General features: G+C 47.2%; 1 protein-coding gene across 2 annotated transcripts in view; it reads right to left on the reverse strand.

The window, feature by feature from the left end:
- The window catches only part of MAD1L1 (mitotic arrest deficient 1 like 1), a 461,087-nt gene that overhangs the window by 424,792 nt on the left and 18,008 nt on the right, over positions 1-18,287 (reverse strand). The window lies entirely within an intron of this gene.

Here is an 18,287-nt window from a genome sequence, read left to right on the forward strand (position 1 = left end):
ACCCCACACCACACTGTCAGTATGGGGACCACATCTGTCCTGCTCCCTGTTGCATCTCCAACTATATGTCTGCCACATCATGTTGTAAGCTCTTAACAAAGGTTTGTTGAATGGAACAGATATGATGATCACAATACCCATTCCTGGCAACTGTCAGCCACCAGAAAAAAGGCAAGACAGAAATGAGCATTTCTCAACCCTGGGAACGAATTTATGTGAACTTTATCTTTCAGAATTCTTAACTGAAGGGTAACGTATTCTTCATATAACTCCAGGTCCCTCCCTAAGACCTCACTGTACAGTGTCAAGATTCCTGCCAGAGCAGGTGCTGAGCCATGACTCAGAAGGCACTGACCCCACAGTAGGTTCACTTCTGATGACCACACAATGCCAGTGGTCTCTTCCAAACCAGGAAAGAGCAAAGAAAGAAATCACCATGATCCTATGTGAGCAGAAAGCTGCGTGGAGAACAGAAGCTGAGGAGAACGGAGAGCAAGTCTCTGTGTTTAAACCAAATGGCCAGCCCTATATCCTCAAATAGCAGTTAGCAGGCCATGGTCTTCAGTCCAAACCTATCCCACCATCTGTTTTGGAAATAAAGTTGTGCTGGAACTCAGCCACATCCATTCACTGACACACTGTCAATGGCAGCTTTCACACTGGGATAACCAATCATCCTGTTTTGTCCTGGGTTGTCCCAGTTTTAGCATGAAAAGTCTCACCTCCCAGACAAAACTCCTCAGTACCAGGCAAATTGGGAGGGCTGGTCACCCTATTCTGTGCTACAAAGGCAGAGTTGAGTAATTGTGATAGAGACTTCACAGCCCACAAAACCTTAAATGTTTACAACCCAGCCCTTTATGGAAAAAACTTGCCAGTCTCTGCCCTAAATCCATCTCATCCCATCACAGGCACCCACTATTTAGTTACAAAAACTCAAAAAGATAATCTAGCCTACTAAATAAATGAAAAAAGAGAAAGTACATTTGGTACACATTATTGAAAGTCTTCATATCCAAAGAATCAAGCTTACATACCTTTCTGATAATTTAGTAGCTACCTCTACTGGGATAACTCCGACACTGAAGCTAAGCTCTAGTAAACAATAAAAATGCCAAACCAAAAGAAATGCGAATAATAACTACCAGTGACTCTCTCCTCAGCTCAGTCTACTAGAAAACCAAATCTAATTTTCTTATAAAAGTCAATTTTAAAATGTGCTTTGGTTTAAAGGAACCTACTCTAAAACCAACATTTTACAACCTGTCTATTCTAAGAGGGTTGATAACCCACGTTTTGTAATTGCAATCCTAATAAAAGGCAAAATACTCCTAAGACCTAACTACATTAAATTCTAGCAATACAGAAGTAAAAATACAGAAGAACAAATGGAAATACAGAAAATTCTGTGTCTAAATGTCTTCCATACAGACGCGTAAACAATTCCTATCAGTTCAAAAGCAGACAAATAGCAGTGCTCTGAAAAATTAAATGAGGCAGAAGCGTGCCCCTCCCTTGCTGTGGGAGGAATGTTTGGTTCCGTGAAACTGAAGAGTAGTTTGCACGTAATAAAAAATTAATTGCTAATCTCTAACTCAGCCGCCTCTGCGAACAAGATAGTATTGTGTTGCCACCTCAGAAGTTAAATGCTTCCTCTCTCAAGTAATTACTCCTCTTACTCTACCTTGCAGAGAGCCTCCTCCCACTGAAGAGCAAATCCCAGAACCTGCCAGGAGGTGCTCAGCTCAGAGCAAAGGCAGGCAGTTCAGCCCTCCAGCAGGCTGGTAGGCCCTTCTTGCCAAAGTTCAGCTGGGAGCCATCAGGTCTAAAAGAGATGCTATCAACTGATGGGCATCGTGCCCTTGTAGTGCTGCGTTCTGCTCAGGCTACAGGGAGCAGCTCCCCAACAAGAGCCTTTCAGTGCCAACATCAGGCAGATCAGCTCACAGGGACACAGGATCCAGCTGCATGGCACTGTGTGGCAAGCCAGATGGATAGAGGTTACTGAGGGCAGAGCCCACCATGCTCCAGAACCTGCCAAGGAATCAGTCAGGGCACCACAAACTCACTGGATGACCCTGGGCCAGTCAGCCCCTCTCAGAACCTCTGGTCCCTCCTGTTATGTGGGGGTAACAGAGCCAGTCTAGCCTAGTCCACAGAATTTTGTAGAAGAGCAAATGAGAAGCTCATTACCAAAGGGCTTTGTAAGCTACACAGCAGCACTCCAGAGCAACAACCTTGAATGAGGCCACCCTGCCAGCAAAGTGAAGACTTTCTTCAGGATATGGACTGTCTTTAAACAAACTCTGGAGCCTCTTATAAGCTACCCATTTCCAGACCAGAGAAATGTCTGGACTTCATTCCCATCAAAATCATTCAAATTCAGCAGAGACACAACAGAAGTTTGTTCCCAGCTAAGTTAGATATTCCTGCAAAATGCTCCTGTGGCATCTTTCAACTTCCCAAGTCCAAAGAGACACCCCTTTCGTTTTCATTGTTTAAGACTGTCTGTCTGTCCATGTGCACTATGTGAGCAGAGGCTGTGTTGTGCTCATCACTGTTTCCCCAGAGCCAGCCCAGTGCCTGGGTCTTCAAATAATTTTTCCACAATCACAGTTCAACCAACAGAGGCTGTGATCAGAAGGGAACAGGCATTCACATGCAGAGGAAACAGAAGGACAGTGAGGGAAAGAATCTGGCACTGAACACAAAATGTCTTCAGGAGCCCAAGGGCCTTTAGCCAGAGCTGCTTGTTCACAGGAAAACGTACCTTAACTACAACTCGACCAACAATACTGCTTCTACCTTATGAGGTTCTCATCTGACAGTGGGGAATACAACCTGCCCTCCCCCCATGCCACAGGGCTGCTGAAACCTTCAGAGTCAGACAACACCAGGGACTTCTACCAACAGGATCCAGCCAAGGAACAAGGGCTTCATCCAGTGAATCCAAGAGAAGAGGCCCTTGGAGAGGCAAATCCCCAGCATGACCCACACCACCTTCAGGATCTGACCCCACCTATTTCTCCAGCTTCTGCTGTACCCCATGTGCACTCTAGCTAGAACCATCTAGAATCACATGACATTTCCTACACAAACCAAGTCTCTCTGGCTCATGTGCCAAAAGCTGCTGACCCTGCCTGGAACAGCCTCCTAGCCTTTCAAGGCTTGCCTCTTCCAGGAGCCACGCCTGACCCATTTATGTTTGCTCAACTAGACTTCAGATTACTCAAAACAACCCCTGACTTGTCACTATGTCCCCAGCACCCAGCACAGGCCTGACACATCCTAAGTGCTCAAGAAACGTTCCATGTGAACAAAGTAAGAAAGGAGAAGTAGCACGAAGCAGCATGACACAACCCTCGTTGCCAGACACGAGTTAAACCCCATTGCTACCGTGAAGGGACACTGGCCTCCCTCGTCAATTCTTCTCTCCCTCTTCCACAGGAAGGCTCCAGTCTTAGATAAAGCATGTGAAGTGCACGTCTTGCTGTCTGCCACATAAGGTAGTGAATATTTAGTAAGTAAATATTCACTACCTAACTCCCTCTCCCCTTAAGAGACTAGCAGCAAAATCAAATCTCTACCATCTATTTCAAGACGTCCTTTCTGATTAAACAAAAACAACCATAAGCCTGGCCTGGCATTCACCAGGCCTCATAGGTTCATGTACAAATGCATGCATGACAGTCCTCCTGAATCCTCCCCACCCAAATAATAGCCCCAGAGCTGCGCTGTACGAGTGGAAGTCAGCACTTTCAAAATTACCATGGGAGGCTAATTGATTTCAAGTGTTTGCTAGATACACAGACATCATAAGGTTCTCATCCATTCCCTCTCAATCTTCACAAACATCACAACCATAGCCCCGACACCCTGTGCTTCGGCTCAGTGTCCTACTCCTGGGGCAAGGCTCACTCTCTCTACCTGGCCCACCCTGACCTTTGAGCACCTCTACCCTTCAAAGATATTGGTAAGTGGCAGAACAGGCAAGAAGGTTTCCAGATTGAACAAAGGCAGACACAAAGAAAGCCCATTAGAGAAGACTCTGGACCACCTAGAGGTGCTGTGTCTGGGTGTGTCCCCAGGGCTCCTTGCTCCCAAGGGGTATCATCACTCCACTAGGGGACATGGACTGACAAGCACTGCCAGCTACCACCTGCCAATCATGCCAACGCCTGATGCACATGACATGCACTGTACAGCACCATCTTTTTCCTATAGACAAGCAATCAAAGCCCACACACCAGTCACCTTGCCAACGCCTGGGTACATGTGACATGTGCTGCACTGCACAGTGCCATCCTCTTCCTACAGATGAGGAATCCAAGCTCAGACACAGGCAAGGCAAGATCCAGTAGCCCGCAAATGATCCAGGATAGAGCACTGGTCCTCAGGCCCCGAAGCTACCCGTCAATGCAAAATTACTCAAGACTCAGTTCCAGGTTGTCCACTCTTCCCACTCCACAATTCCCTTCGTCTGTGCCTGTATCTAAGCTGCAAGCCAACAGCTGTCCATGAGACAACAATGACTCACTCTGCCACGGAGGCATCTCTTCCTGCCACCACATGACTCTCACGGTGAGGCCCAGAACCATAGGCTTTCAGTGGTCCTCTGTGCCTCTGGGCCCTGGGAGCACGTGCTGCACATACAATCAACAAACACAGGACATCTGGCTAGGCAAGAAAATCAGTTGTCTTCCAGGGGCTCACTGACCCCAAGCTACAGAACAAGTGTTCCAAAGCTCCAGCCACCCAGAGGACCCTAAGCCACAGGAAGCGAGACCACAGTCTGCAGACAGATACACAAGCCGAGGACAGGTAACAAGTCCCCCCTTCACGGCCCTCCATGCAGTTGGGAGGCAGGCTTGTTGAGAAAGGACTGCCCCTTTCCTGTTTGAGCCTGAGGAGGAAACACAACCAGGAACACCTAAGAACAGATCTATGTCAAAATGGTATTCGCAAAGTTTGGAGATTTAACTCCAAAAACACCCACAATGATCAAAAAAGGTCTCGATGCATCTTCTAGATACTTTCTCTAGAGTTTTGGTTTTCTTTAACTATTACATATGGACTTAGGAATGGGATGTGTAAGTGTTTTCCAAGAAAGCAGTTAGTTGCTTCCGTGTCATAAATTCCATGCTTTAACAATTGTTACCTGCCATGATATTTATGAACATCACACTTCATTTTTCACAGACAAGACTCCTGTAACGTTCCTACAACTGCCATCACAACCCACGCCACATGGTGCACATTCGCAGACACTGAAGGACATTTGCCGCCCAGTGCTCCCATCACTCTCTATGCCCTGCACATAGCAAACCAACCACTAAGAAATGACTACAATGGGAACTTTTTTTTACACTGATGATTTTCTAATCATTTTAGAATCATTCTGCTGCATGGATGCTTCTGTAGTTTAGTTTTCTGAATTAACAATTTTCACTTCTCATTCACTGCACAAGCAATGCCACAGCTGATCGAATGCAGAAATAAACCCCAGACAGTGGGGAACACAGATAAGGGCTAGGTCAAGCAGATACACGGCTGCAGCAGCTGAACTGCTTGGCCAAGACCTCCAAATCCTGGAGCACTGGTCTTGTAAGAAGATGGCCTTCTCAGCTGCAGCCCAGGCTCTCAGCAGTAAGAAAACTACCTAATCTACCACCCAAATGAGCACACCACAACGCAGTGCTGCACAGTGGGGCCTATGCTCTGCCACTGTCCAGATCAGTAGACTGCTGTGCCTTCCCAGGCATGTCCCCACAGTGGCTGAAACTTAGGGTGCTGATTCCTTGTCACATCACAAGCTGGCATTAAACACAGTGATCCATGTGCACCATGAACCTCAGCGGATTGAAAGAGGTGATTTTGGGGGCACCCACAGTTCCCCTTTGACTAGAGATTGCTCTATAGAACCACTGACCAGCTCATGTCCCATAGGCATCACAGAAAAAGGTAGAGACAGCACAGGAAAAGACAGGAGAAGGTCACTGCAGACTCCCCAGATTTTCAGGTCCGCTGGGACCAGTCAGGCCAGCCTACTCCTCAATGCCACATCCTGAGTCCCACAACTGGACTTGGCCCTTTACCAGCCCTGCCATCTTTGCCAGACCTCTCCTGTGTAACTGAGCTGCCAATTCTAGTTAATTCTACCTGGATGTTACATGAGCTACCAGCAAAATGGTACCTGTGGAACATCTCAAGAGGCCAGAAAAGAAAGGAAGGATACAAACGTTTATCCTGGGTACCTGTCTTGGTGCCTTAAAAAACAAGCCTCCATCTGCCCTCTATAGAACAAGTGGCGACCAGAGAGCATCACCCCCAAATCAATGCTCCCAATCCTCTATGATGGAAAGCATAATTATGAGCAGTCTGCACAAGGACACACCCAGGCCACAAGAGGGACACGATGCAGGACATGCTTAAAATGCTCAAGAATGCAAAGTACTTTAAAACAGTTCCAACAGACCCCCAGCTTTAGGGCAGACAATAGCACCACGATGAAAGGGACAGAGTTCTACAGTCACTGGCGACAAATCCCCCAAAGCCTCCATTAAACCAAACACTCACGGGCCGAGCCCGTGGCGCACTCGGTAGAGTGCTGCGCTGGGAGCGCGGCACCGCTCCCGCCGCGGGTTCGGATCCTATATAGGAATGACCCGTGCACTCACTGGCTGAGTGCCGGTCACGAAAAAACGACAAAAAAAAAAAAAAAAACCAAACACTCACAAAGACATAGGAGAGGAGCCACTGAAACACTTCCTGAGCCATAGGGCCTCTAATGAAAGCTATTCCCACTCATGCCCACCACCCACCCTCCCAAGGACCACCCCAAGATATCTGGAGGGGAAGGAAAACCAAGGCTGAAAAGCAACACCTCTGGCTTCATCTGGGCCACACCCTATGTAGAGCTACCATTCTCTAGGCCCACCCCCATCCCTCCCAACAACTGCCCTGTGCTGATTCCCACCTCCCCCTATACTTGGAACACCTCTCTCTCCACTTCATCTACTTCCTTCTCATCCTCATGACTTCCCATTAGACAGAGCCCCCAGGGCGACAACCTAACCCTGTTCATGGCTGGATCCCCAATGCCTGAACACAAGAGGTCTGAGGAAGGTTTGCTGGCCTGGCCTGGACACCCTCCCCATGACACCAGATGAGACTCCAGAGCTGCAGAGTCTGGGACGAGTGAGGCATCAATGAAGCCTCAGCATTTTGCTCCTGAGATGCTCACATGTACATAGTACTTCTGATTACAGGGGGTCAGGGCCATGCACCCAGATAATGGTGGAAACATCACAAAAAGAAAAGGTAGAGAAAAACAAGGTCACCTGAGTCCACCGCAGCCACCCAACAGCCCCGTGCTGATTGGCCCATCATTTAAATGATCATTTCACTTCTATTAATACAAACCTGTTCTCCTTGATGTAGCTCTGCACAAAGGGCTCTGCTGGAAAGACTGCCTGCTTCACGGCCCGAGAGCACCCTATCTGGAGGCACTAAGTGTGTAGAAAAGCCAGCCCACCCTCAAGGCCCCCTTGCTTCCCACCTGTCTCAGCAGAATCAGATCACATTTTCCCAGGGGGCCAGCATCAGTGAGAAACGGTACGAGGGATTGAGAGGAGTGGGACATGGGCACCAACTGGCCCTGGGTTCTGGGAAATTCAACAGCTGGGAAGCATCTTCTCTGCCTGAGAACTGAGGTCAGGGAGGCTGGCGCAGGGAGGTCAGTGCTGGCAAGACCTATACCTTCAGACGCAAGTGACAGCAGGACTGTGAGGAAGGACAACACCGCTCATAGCCATGGTACAGGTGATGCCTCGTGGCCTGTACAGATGATGCCTCAAAGCTCACGTTCAAGGTTGTCCAGTGAGAAGCCCAAACCCAAAAACCCCCAAATTGTTCCCTGGATCCTGCCTGAGACATTGGCCCTCTGAAGGCCATGCCGGTTGCTGGAAAATCATCAGAGTCAGGGCAGGCAGTGGTGGGCTGCTCCAGAGGGGCCTTCAGCTTCCTACCTCTGGCCCTTTGCTCATGCTGGCTTCACCTCTCCTGTCAAAATCCCCCTCACACAATTCCTCTGTGTGAAGCCACTCCAGCTCCTCCCCCTCACTTTCGGTTCCAAGACATTCCCCTTTCTGCCTGGGGGCAGAGAGACCTGGGCCTTCTGGGAGCTCCAGACCAACAAGGAGAGAGCCCAGCACATAATAGGACCTGAGTAAGCACCTGTTGAGTCAAAATCAACCTGACACCAGAGGTGCCACCTCCTCCTCTAAAATAATCCCCTGGGAATTCATCATAGCCTAATTTGTTTAAACCTTCTCACTATGTGGCTTTAGATTTTATTTAGTCAATTTAAAAGGAGGCACAGAAGTAGAAGAGCCATATCTTGGCAAAAAGCCCCAAAAGTGTTTCAAGAGCCAAGTAGAAGCAAGAACTAAAGAAGCATTTCCATCCCAGGACAGGCCTTACTGAGGGCTCAGCTGTCTGTGCAGCCCAGGGCAAGCACACACAGGTGATATGGTCCTGCGAGAGTCTGGTGGTCTCTTCTGGAAAGCATTTTTTCATCTCCCTACAATGTTCTGACACCCACAGCCACATGGCCTACTCTGAGCACAGTATAGTCAGAGTGGATGGCACTATCCCCAGACTGGGGTCTCCATCAGAGCCCCCCAGCGTGCCTGACCCAACCAAGAACAAAGCAGCCACTTCCTTTCCTTCTCGGGCTGCCACTGACTGGCAGAAAAGGGCGAGCCTGTCAGGGAAGCTACACAAAGCCACGACCACAGCCACGGATGTCAACGCTGCTGAGAACGCACATCTGAAACCTCCCCTGAGCCCCAGCCAAGGCTGTAGCTACAAGAAGGGCAGTTGTCAGGGAGCTCTCTGCTCCCCACTGGGACCCAAGAGCTTGAGTAACTCTTCCCAGCCCCTGAGCAAGCCAAAAGGGGCTCCACCCCATACATCACAATGAACCATAAAATAAAAATGCACAAAACTCCCTCACTCATTCTTTCACTCCTCAAACATCTAGTAAATGCCTACTGTGTGCCAGGCACAGAGGCTCTAAAATTTGCTCTTAATTCACAAATCTTAGAACTGAAAGGATGGTGCTTAAAGAAAACCAACACAGGGCCAAGCCCGTGGCGCACTCGGTAGAGTGCGGCGCTGGGAGCGCGGCGACGCTTCCGCCGCGGGTTCGGATCCTATATAGGAATGACCAGTGCACTCACTGGCTGAGTGCCGGTCACGAAAAAACGACAAAAAAAAAAAAAAGAAAAGAAAACCAACACAATCTCCACAGCTCCACAGCAGAAAGAAGTTGGGTTTCCCGGTATGTGTCATCAGAATAAAGAAAAGAAAGAAGAAAGAAGGTGGGGACTCAGCCACAAGGAGAATGAGATGATATTTAAAGGACAAAAGTAAATGCATGGCACATGAGACTGAAGAGCTGTATGTCAGTTTGAGAGGCCCTCAGCCTCTGCCTGCACACCTCCGGGGGGAGGAAGCCTACCATTCCAGGGCCCCAGGGACCTTGAGACCAGCCTGAAGGGCCTCTCCCACTCCCGACGATAGGTGCCATGAGGGTAACTCATGATTGAGTGATCAAAAAACAAACCAAAAGAGGGAGCACAGCCAAGACCATGGAGGCCTTAGTACACAAGACCAGAGAGAGAGAGGGGGCCACAATTACCCAGAAGGTCAAACATTTCTCCTTCCTCCTCTGCACATATTCCCCCAAAGAAAACCAAACCAAGACCAATTAAAACAGACCAAGACACTTGACAGTTCACCCACCTTCCTAAGCACCAACAGAGTTTCTAGTATTGATCAACACAATACCCAAGCAATTACAAATCACAAACACAGTAACTAGGATAATAAAAGTGTCCAGCCTGGTCAATTAGATCCTGACTTAGAGAAGATTATGCACTCCCCCTCACTGTCCTCCTAATTGGCCTCACTCACCAGGGAAGCTAGTCCCCAAGACGTGTCATTTGGCCAGACTACAAATGTTTTTGGGAAAATGTCCAAGTCAGCACTTGCAAGTTACCAACTTTGACTCTAGGTGACGGGTCAGCAGTTTCAGATGGACACAGTTGCCTGGCTTCAGAGCCAGAAACACCGCCTGCCTTTCAGCCTCCCCAGCACCAGCATCCTCCATAGCCTCTTCTCAATTCCCATCAAGCCTGCACTCATGCTGACAGGTATAATGCCCACCCAGCCGGATTTGAAACTAGGCCAGATTCGGGCACAAAAGGGACAGGGCAAGGAGCCAAATAACAGAGGCATCTTGGCCACAAGCAAGTTATTTTCTCTGTAAAAGAGAGGCTTGACTATAGAGGGACTCGACACTCATTCCATTCCTACTTAATATGGTTCCCCCTCAATATGAATTGCTAAATAAAAATTTTCAAAAAGCCAGCCACTGAAGATGCCCACCCATCCTCCTCACTCTGTTGTAACTTCACTCAATCTATGCTGGAACCTTCACGGTACCCCAATTAAGTGATGACACTCATGTACCGGGACTGAAACGTACAGAAGGAAAGCTTTTTTGGAGAGCAATTTGGTACTAGCTATCAATTTCAAATGCACATATCTTTTGAACTAAAAATTCTGCTTTTAGGAATTTACATAACCAACACAGCACTACTTATTGGGGGAAAAAAACTGGAAACAATCTAACTGTCCATCAACAGGGGACTGCATAAGTAAACCAGAATCCATCCCTACTACAAAATATTGTGTAACTCTATAAGATAATTCAGTAGAGATCTCTGTGATGGTGCAGAAATACTGTCAAAAATCAAGTGAGAAAAGTAGTTGCAGAACAAAGTTACATAGAGGGGAGTAATACATAAAGAGCTTGAGTGTATATACATTTTTAGAAAGATACACAGAAATGTATCAGGCATTGCCTAGAAAGATGAACTGTGGCTGAGAGCAGTCCACCCCCACTCCTGGGGTAGCCATTAGTCCTATCCTCTGTAAACAGCACCCCAGGCATAACCAGAACACAATGTGACAATAGCCAGGAAGCCACGACACAGGACAACCAGCATAGGGTGAAGCTACCTGGGCAAGATGAGGGATGAAGACCACATTGCACTTTTCATTTTATATGCTTGAGTTTACCATGTGCTCTTTTGTTTTGAATTAAACATATGAAATTCCCTGACCTTCCCGACCCACACCTGGTCTCACATGCCATTCCCCACAGCACTAGTGCCCCAAGTCCCAAAGAGCCAAGCAAACTGACAGAGTGCCTGGACTGGGGCATCAAAGGTCTGACCAGGAGGTGCAGGTTGCCCACGGCTTCCCATAAGCTCAGGGAATAGGTTCCTTCCCAAAATGAAGGCTGCCTTTAAACAGCACCCCCTATCTGCTCCCCAATTCCATTCAAGTCACCTCTAAACAGCTAATCACAAGAGCTGACTATTCATTGTTTACAGACCAGCTGTAAACAGAGGTATAATTTACATACAATAAAATATACCCATTTTAAAGGTGCAGCCTTATTAATTCTGACATGCATACACCTGTGCAACCACCACTCCACTGAGCCACAAAATATTCCCAGCACCCCATAAGATTCCCTCATGCCCCCAATCATACCCCAACCCTAGACGTAAGGAATCTGTAACCTGTTTTCTATCACTACAGGCCAGTTTTGCCTTTTCAAAAATTTCAAATAAATGGAATCATATAGTAAGAACCATTAAGTTTGGCTTCTTTCACTCCACAAGAAATTCATTCACATTTTTGCACACAGTAGTTGTCTATTCTTATTTCTGAGTAGTATTCCACTGCATGATATGCCACGGTCCATTTACTCCTTTACCTACCAAAGGACATCTGGGTTGCTTCTACTTTGGGGACTGTATGAATAAAACTCCTATGAACATTCTTGTACAAGTCTTCACGAGGTCACATTGTCAAGCATACAAAAAGCTGCCAAACTATTTCCAAAGTGGCTGTACCATTTTCTACTCCCAACAGTGATGTATGAGAGATCTGGATGCTCCTCATCTCTGCCAACAGCTGGAATGGTCAGTCTTTTTAATTTTAGCCATTCCATTGGGTATGTAGCGGCATTTCACTGTGATCTTAACTGGTCACAGGGCTGGCCAGTTTGCTGAGTCAGTTAGATAGTGCTGCTGGTAACACCAAGGTCAAGGTTTCAACACCTGTACCAACAAGCTGCCAAAAAAAATAATAATTAATTTGTATTCCCCTAATGACTAATATTGTTAAGCATCTTTTCATGTTCTTATTTACCATTCCTATATCTTCTTTCATCAAGTATCTGTTCAAAATCTTTTGTCTATTTTTTTAAATTTGGTCATCTTATTGATTTGTAAGAATTCTTCATATACTCTGGATACACACCTTCAGTCAGATATATGTACTGCAAATATCTTCTCCTAGTCTATGGTTTGCCTTTTCAATTTTTTTTATCTTTTTGAGAGCAAAAGTTGTTGATTTTGATAAAGTCTAATTTACCATTTTTTTAAATTTACTGTTCATACTGTGTGTGTCCTAAGAATTCTTGGCCAAACCCAAGCTTCCAGAAATTTCAGTTTTTTTTTTTTAAAAAAGATGACCAGTAAGGGGATCTTATCCCTTGACTTGGTGTTGTCAGCACCACGCTCACCCAGTGAGCGAACTGGCCATCCCTATACGGGATCTGAACCTGGGGCCTTGGTGTTATCAGCACCACACTCTTCCGAGTGAGCCACGGGCCGGCCTGAAGTTTCAGCTTTTACACATAAGTCTACATCAAATTCTGAGTTAAATTTTGTGTACAGTATGAGGTGAGTGTTAAGGTTCATATATTCTGCATACACATATCCTGGTATTTTAGCCACCATTTGTTGAAAAGACTCTCTCTCCCCCTTTAAGTTACCTTCACATTTTTGACAAAAACCAGTTGACACTATATTCTTGAATTATTCCTGCACCTCCTGTCCTGTTCCATTGATTTACATACTTACGCCAATACCACACTGTATTAATTACTGCAGTTTATAGTATGTCTTGAAATCGGCCAATGTAGGCCCTCTGACTTATTCTTTTTCAAAATTGTTATGGCTATTCTAGGTCCTTTATATTTCAACAGAAATTTAGAAATCAGTTTGTTGATTTCTACCAAAAAACCATGCTGGGACTTTAATTGGGACTGTGTTGAATAAATGGATCAATTTGAGCAAACTGCTATCTTAACAATATTGAATCTTCCAATACATAAACATGCTGTTTCTATGATATTGTGAAATGTATATTTGGTCTTTCCTAAGAGGTCATGGAAGCTCCATGCCCCTTACCACACATCTTGCCCTGTGTATCTCTTCATCTGGTGTTCATCTGTATTCTTTGTAATATCCTTTATAATAAGTGGTGAACATAATAAAGTGTTTCCTGAAGTTCTATGAGCTGCTCTAGCAAATTAAAGAGGGGGGAAGAGTGTGGCAGCCCTGCTTCACAGCCTGTCAGTCAGGAGGAGAGGTAACAACCTACTAATGACTGTTGTCTGAAGTGGGGGCCAGTCTTGTGGGACTAAGCCCTCAACCTGTGGGATCTGATGCTGCTCCAGGTAGACAGGGTCTGGACTGAACTGAAACATAAGACACCCAACTGGTGTCTGCCAAAGAACTACTTTTTTGGATGGGAACCCCTCACATCTGTGTCAGAAGAGTTGTGCTGACTAAGTCACCATGTGAGAATAGAGGGAGAAAAAAGAGTTCCTTTGTGCCTCTTACAATCACTCTCCATTTTTTTATATTATTAGATCATCATTAATTTCTCTCACTGCATCTTACAGTGTTCAGTGTACAGATCTTACAATATGAGTATTTTTTAAGTTTATCCCTAAGTATTTGATGTTTTTGATCCTACTGTAAATGGTATGCACTTCTGATGGTTTGCTAGCACACGGAAATATAACCTTTTTGTGTATTGTCCTCAGATCTGGTGACCCATTAAAAACTTGCTTATTAGTCCTTGTAGCTTTTATTGATTCCTTGGGAATGTCTACATAAATAATCCTGTCATCTCCAAACACAGACAGTTTTATTTCTTCCGCTCCAGTCTGCTTACCTTTTCTTTTTGCTTACCTGCCTGCACTGCACTGGTGAGGACCTCCAGCACAGTGTGATGAACGGTGGGAACAGATGGCCTCACCTGGCCCCCCACGTTAGGGGAGGCAGAGGGTCTCACTGCCAGTAGTACATTAGCTGTAGTTTTTTTTACCTGGCTAAGGAATTTCCCTTCTACTCCTAGCTCACTGAGAGTCTTCAATCATAAATGCATGTTACATTTTGACAAATGCTGTAAAATGCAGAAGCTTGTCTACTGAGACAGTCATATATTTTCCCTCTCTTTATTTTATTAAACAGTTGATTTTTAAAAGAAGCATCCTTGTATTCCTGGAATGAAATCCACTCTCACTCCACCTCTCCTACTGGCCTCCCTCAGCTATTCCTCCTCCTGCAGTGCCCCAGGCAGCCTTGCCTAGGTTAACAGAGATACCTCAAAGTGTGTCCCCTGGAGTCCACTTTCCATACCTCTAAGTCATTCCCCCAGACAGACCACACTCCTGTGAGACAAAGGCCATCACATCACTACCCTCCATGGACTCATTCTCCCACACTGCTGCTAAATCCCTCAGTCCAGCTCTCAAAGCCCCTGAGGATAAGGATGTCCACACCATCCTCCCCAGCACCAGGGTCATGCCCCACAGGCAGGGCCCTTAGCCTTCCCCATGCCCATGCTCGTGCAGCATTGTGCACACATGCTGCATTCCCTTGCTCCCCAGGACTCTTAAAAGTCATGAAAGCCTAACCTGCCTCAGGCCCATACAACCCTGTGCACCAGACACATCACAGGTAGACAAGCCTGTCTGACACATAAGGAACCTCAACCCCAAGGATCTTCCCCACATTTAAGCTGACTGACTTACCCCAGGCAACTCACCCATCCACTTCTCCTAATATCTCTGGGCTTCTCAGACATAAGAAATCCCAAATTCAGAAGAGAGTGACCACTCTCATACTGTGTGGGCCTTGCCCAGTCTCTTCAGGTGGTAAGCCAGAGCTGTTCCTAACCCCGGGGGCAAGGTCACAGAGCCCTCTGAGAATCTGAGAGAAGCCAGAGCCCCTGTCCTCAGACGAGAGCCTGCACAGAGAATATCTGGTCTAAGCCCCAGAAATTCAGAGGCCCCAGGGGTTTGAGGATCTTCAAAGAGCCTGGTCAAGGACAGGGCAGTCATGGGACAGTCAAAAGAGGCTGTGAGCCCACCCAAAGGCAGGCAGTAACTGTGACCACAGACCCCTCATGCCCGTCAACCAAAACCCTGGTGTTAGTAAGGAAGTCCCATGGTGGGAGGGCAGTGGACCAGGAAAAGCGGCAGGCAGCAGCCAAAGACAGACTCTGAAGAGAGCAGCCTGCAAGAGTCTGCACCATCGGCAGACGAAGCACCATCGGCAAGGAGGTGTGTGCCACCTAGTGGTGGCAGCTCAGAACTGACAGAGCCTGAGGTCATCACATGCCCCAAAACTACGGCAATACCTCAGCATAAAGGCCAGACTCATACCCAGCAGGTACAGGCCAAAACACACTCCCAGCCACTCGACCGTCTGCTTCCAGGATGTCTGACATCAGCAAGAGCTGGCTGATGGCCCCAGGTCCGCTGATGGCTTTAGGGGAGTGGGTCCCTGAACCAGGATGCAAAGTCAACTATGTCTATATGAAGTCAATTATGTCTATGTGTATTTCCCCTGCAGAGACCCCAAACTATGGCAGTGAGCCCCCACCTTTTCACTGCTTTCTATGTCTCTTCTGTCCATTTCCCAACACCACATTCAGTTTTACTAAGCATAGATGGGCTTTGCCAAGTCACGCTCCCTGCTCAAAAATTTCTGATAACTGCCCAAAACCTAACCACACACAAAAAAGGAAGCAAGCCAAAATCTTCATCATACTATTATAGGATTCAAGGTCATCCCAATACTCAAGTCCAGCCCTTAGGGATGCTGACCCAATGGGCCTGGGGTTTAGCCCAGGGATGTGCATGTCCACCAAATTCTCCAGGTAATTCTGATGATGGGCCATGTTTGATACCACAAGTCTGTGTTCCCACAGACTATTATATCACAAATGTAACCATTTAGGTTGAGCACACAAGTCACCCGAGGTGAAGGCCTGACCCAAAATGGTACTCAAACACCTACCCTAGTGGTGTACAGGAAATGTAAGGGGCAGCGTCAAGGTTTCTGAGATGAAAACAGCTCCCTGAAGAGACCAGGCACGACAGATGATACAGCATGTGAAGGAAAACCTGCCCTATACAGAAGCATTTCCTATGGAGGAAATCTCAGGAGACTAAGGGGTCCAACCCAGACAGTGAGGATGGCTCCATCTGCCCTTCTAGAAATCAGCCTTCTGGCTGTTCAGAAAGGACAAAAACACCGGCACTCTAATTCATAAGGCACTTCACAAGTACATGATTTTGCTTAGTCTTCACAAGCACGGTGAGAAAAGCTTTGGGCTCCCCTCTTCAATGATGAGAAAACTGGCCCAGAGCAGTACAGTAACTTGTATGGGGTCTCACTAGTTGGTGTGCAAGGGGTACTAGAATCTAGCCTTTGCTATAGCATCCATTTTCCTCAACAAAGACACACAGAGCTCCACAAATGCTTGCTCCTCCCCTCCTGCTCTGCCCAACCCTAAGCAGGTGGTGGGCACAGGCAGCCCACATCTCTGCCAGCCCCCAGATCAACCCCTTCTTCTCCCTCCTCCAGGGCCTGACCACTAGGGAAGGCCGAGTGAATACCACACATGAGCACATGGCATCCCAAGGACCAGCCTCCCTCATGCCAGCCACACTCATGACAAGGCCCTCAGATGTACAAATGGGATCAAGAGGCTCAAGCAGCAGCTGTACCTTCCAACATGGTCATGGAACCCTTGTGCTATCTGGCCAGAGGCAGCAGTCAGCTTGTGCCACCTCTGCATGCCTAACTGATGCCAAATGCTTTGTGGCAGACACGGGGCACTTGAACACTCCAACAGGGCTGGTCTGATTAAGCCTGAGTGGGCTGATGTCCCTCATAAGAAAGAAGTCACGGAGGTTTTTCATCTGACCAGAGTGTCCCCGGGAGTAGGAGGGGACACCTCTGGGTAATTAACAAGCCCTGAGAACAGGGGGAAGCACAAAGCATTCAGGCCCTGCTGGGGGCAGCCCTACTTGAGTCTGGGTTCTGCAGGTGGAGTTCAAGAGGAAATAGCCTGGTCTGTTCTCTGTGACTTAGCAAGGGAAGAAGAAAATGAAGTGGCATTTTCAAGTAACAGAGAACTGAAGCCAATAATGCCAATCGGAAGGTAGTGGATTCTAGAACCAGCAGTCGGACAGTGTAATTACAGGACAGCTCTTTAAGAAAGAGTCTCAATTGTGGCCTAGTTTCCAAGAGCAACAGGAAAGACAACCAAGAAGCTAGAGTCTTAAAATCCCACAAGCAAATAAACAAAAGGCTCTTGAAACACCACAGGCCCTGTGCCCCCAGGCTCCAATGACTCATCCAAAAGGATCAATCCTACACCTCCCTGAGACCTGGAGCACACAGGGTAACCAGGAAGGGAGGGGCAGCCAGACCAAACCTGCCAGGGGGCAGTCAGTCTGCAGGGGGTGTCAGTGAAGGGGGGATCGTCTGAAGGTCAAGCAGCAACTGAACTGATGGAGAAAGATGAGCAGTGACACCCTAAAAGAACGGGGCAGTAGCACAGATGGGACTGGTGAAAGGAACAATCCTGCCCTTCCTGTGTGTCGGAACAAAATGCCTAGCAGCCAGGGGTGGCCACCGAGCAGCCCCGACCTGCTGCCCCCTCTGCATCCCCCACCCACTTGATGGCCATGAGAGTGGCACAGACTAGCTGAAGAGATTGCTATAGAGGCCTGGTTGGGACAATAATGCCCCACTGCAGTGATTTTTTTAACCCTGAAAACTCAGTGTATTTCCACTGGTTACAATCACCTAAAAAGGAACAATTTCCCCCAAAAGGAATTACTTCCTCAGTATATACAAAATAAGAGTCCTTTAACAAAACCCAACAATGCAAGGCAATCGGATACCTGCCACCACTTTGCTGTGAATATTCTGATTTTCAATGAAGACGTTATTAAGACTTCAGCAGGAAGAATCACTAGTTCCATTTCCCTCCCACTGGGAAATTACCTCATTAAACCTGAGCAGTGTGGGACAAAGCTTCCCTACCACCAG

The sequence above is a fragment of the Cynocephalus volans genome, chromosome 3 (genome assembly GCF_027409185.1).
Source record: "Cynocephalus volans isolate mCynVol1 chromosome 3, mCynVol1.pri, whole genome shotgun sequence".
Lineage (NCBI taxonomy): Eukaryota > Metazoa > Chordata > Mammalia > Dermoptera > Cynocephalidae > Cynocephalus > Cynocephalus volans.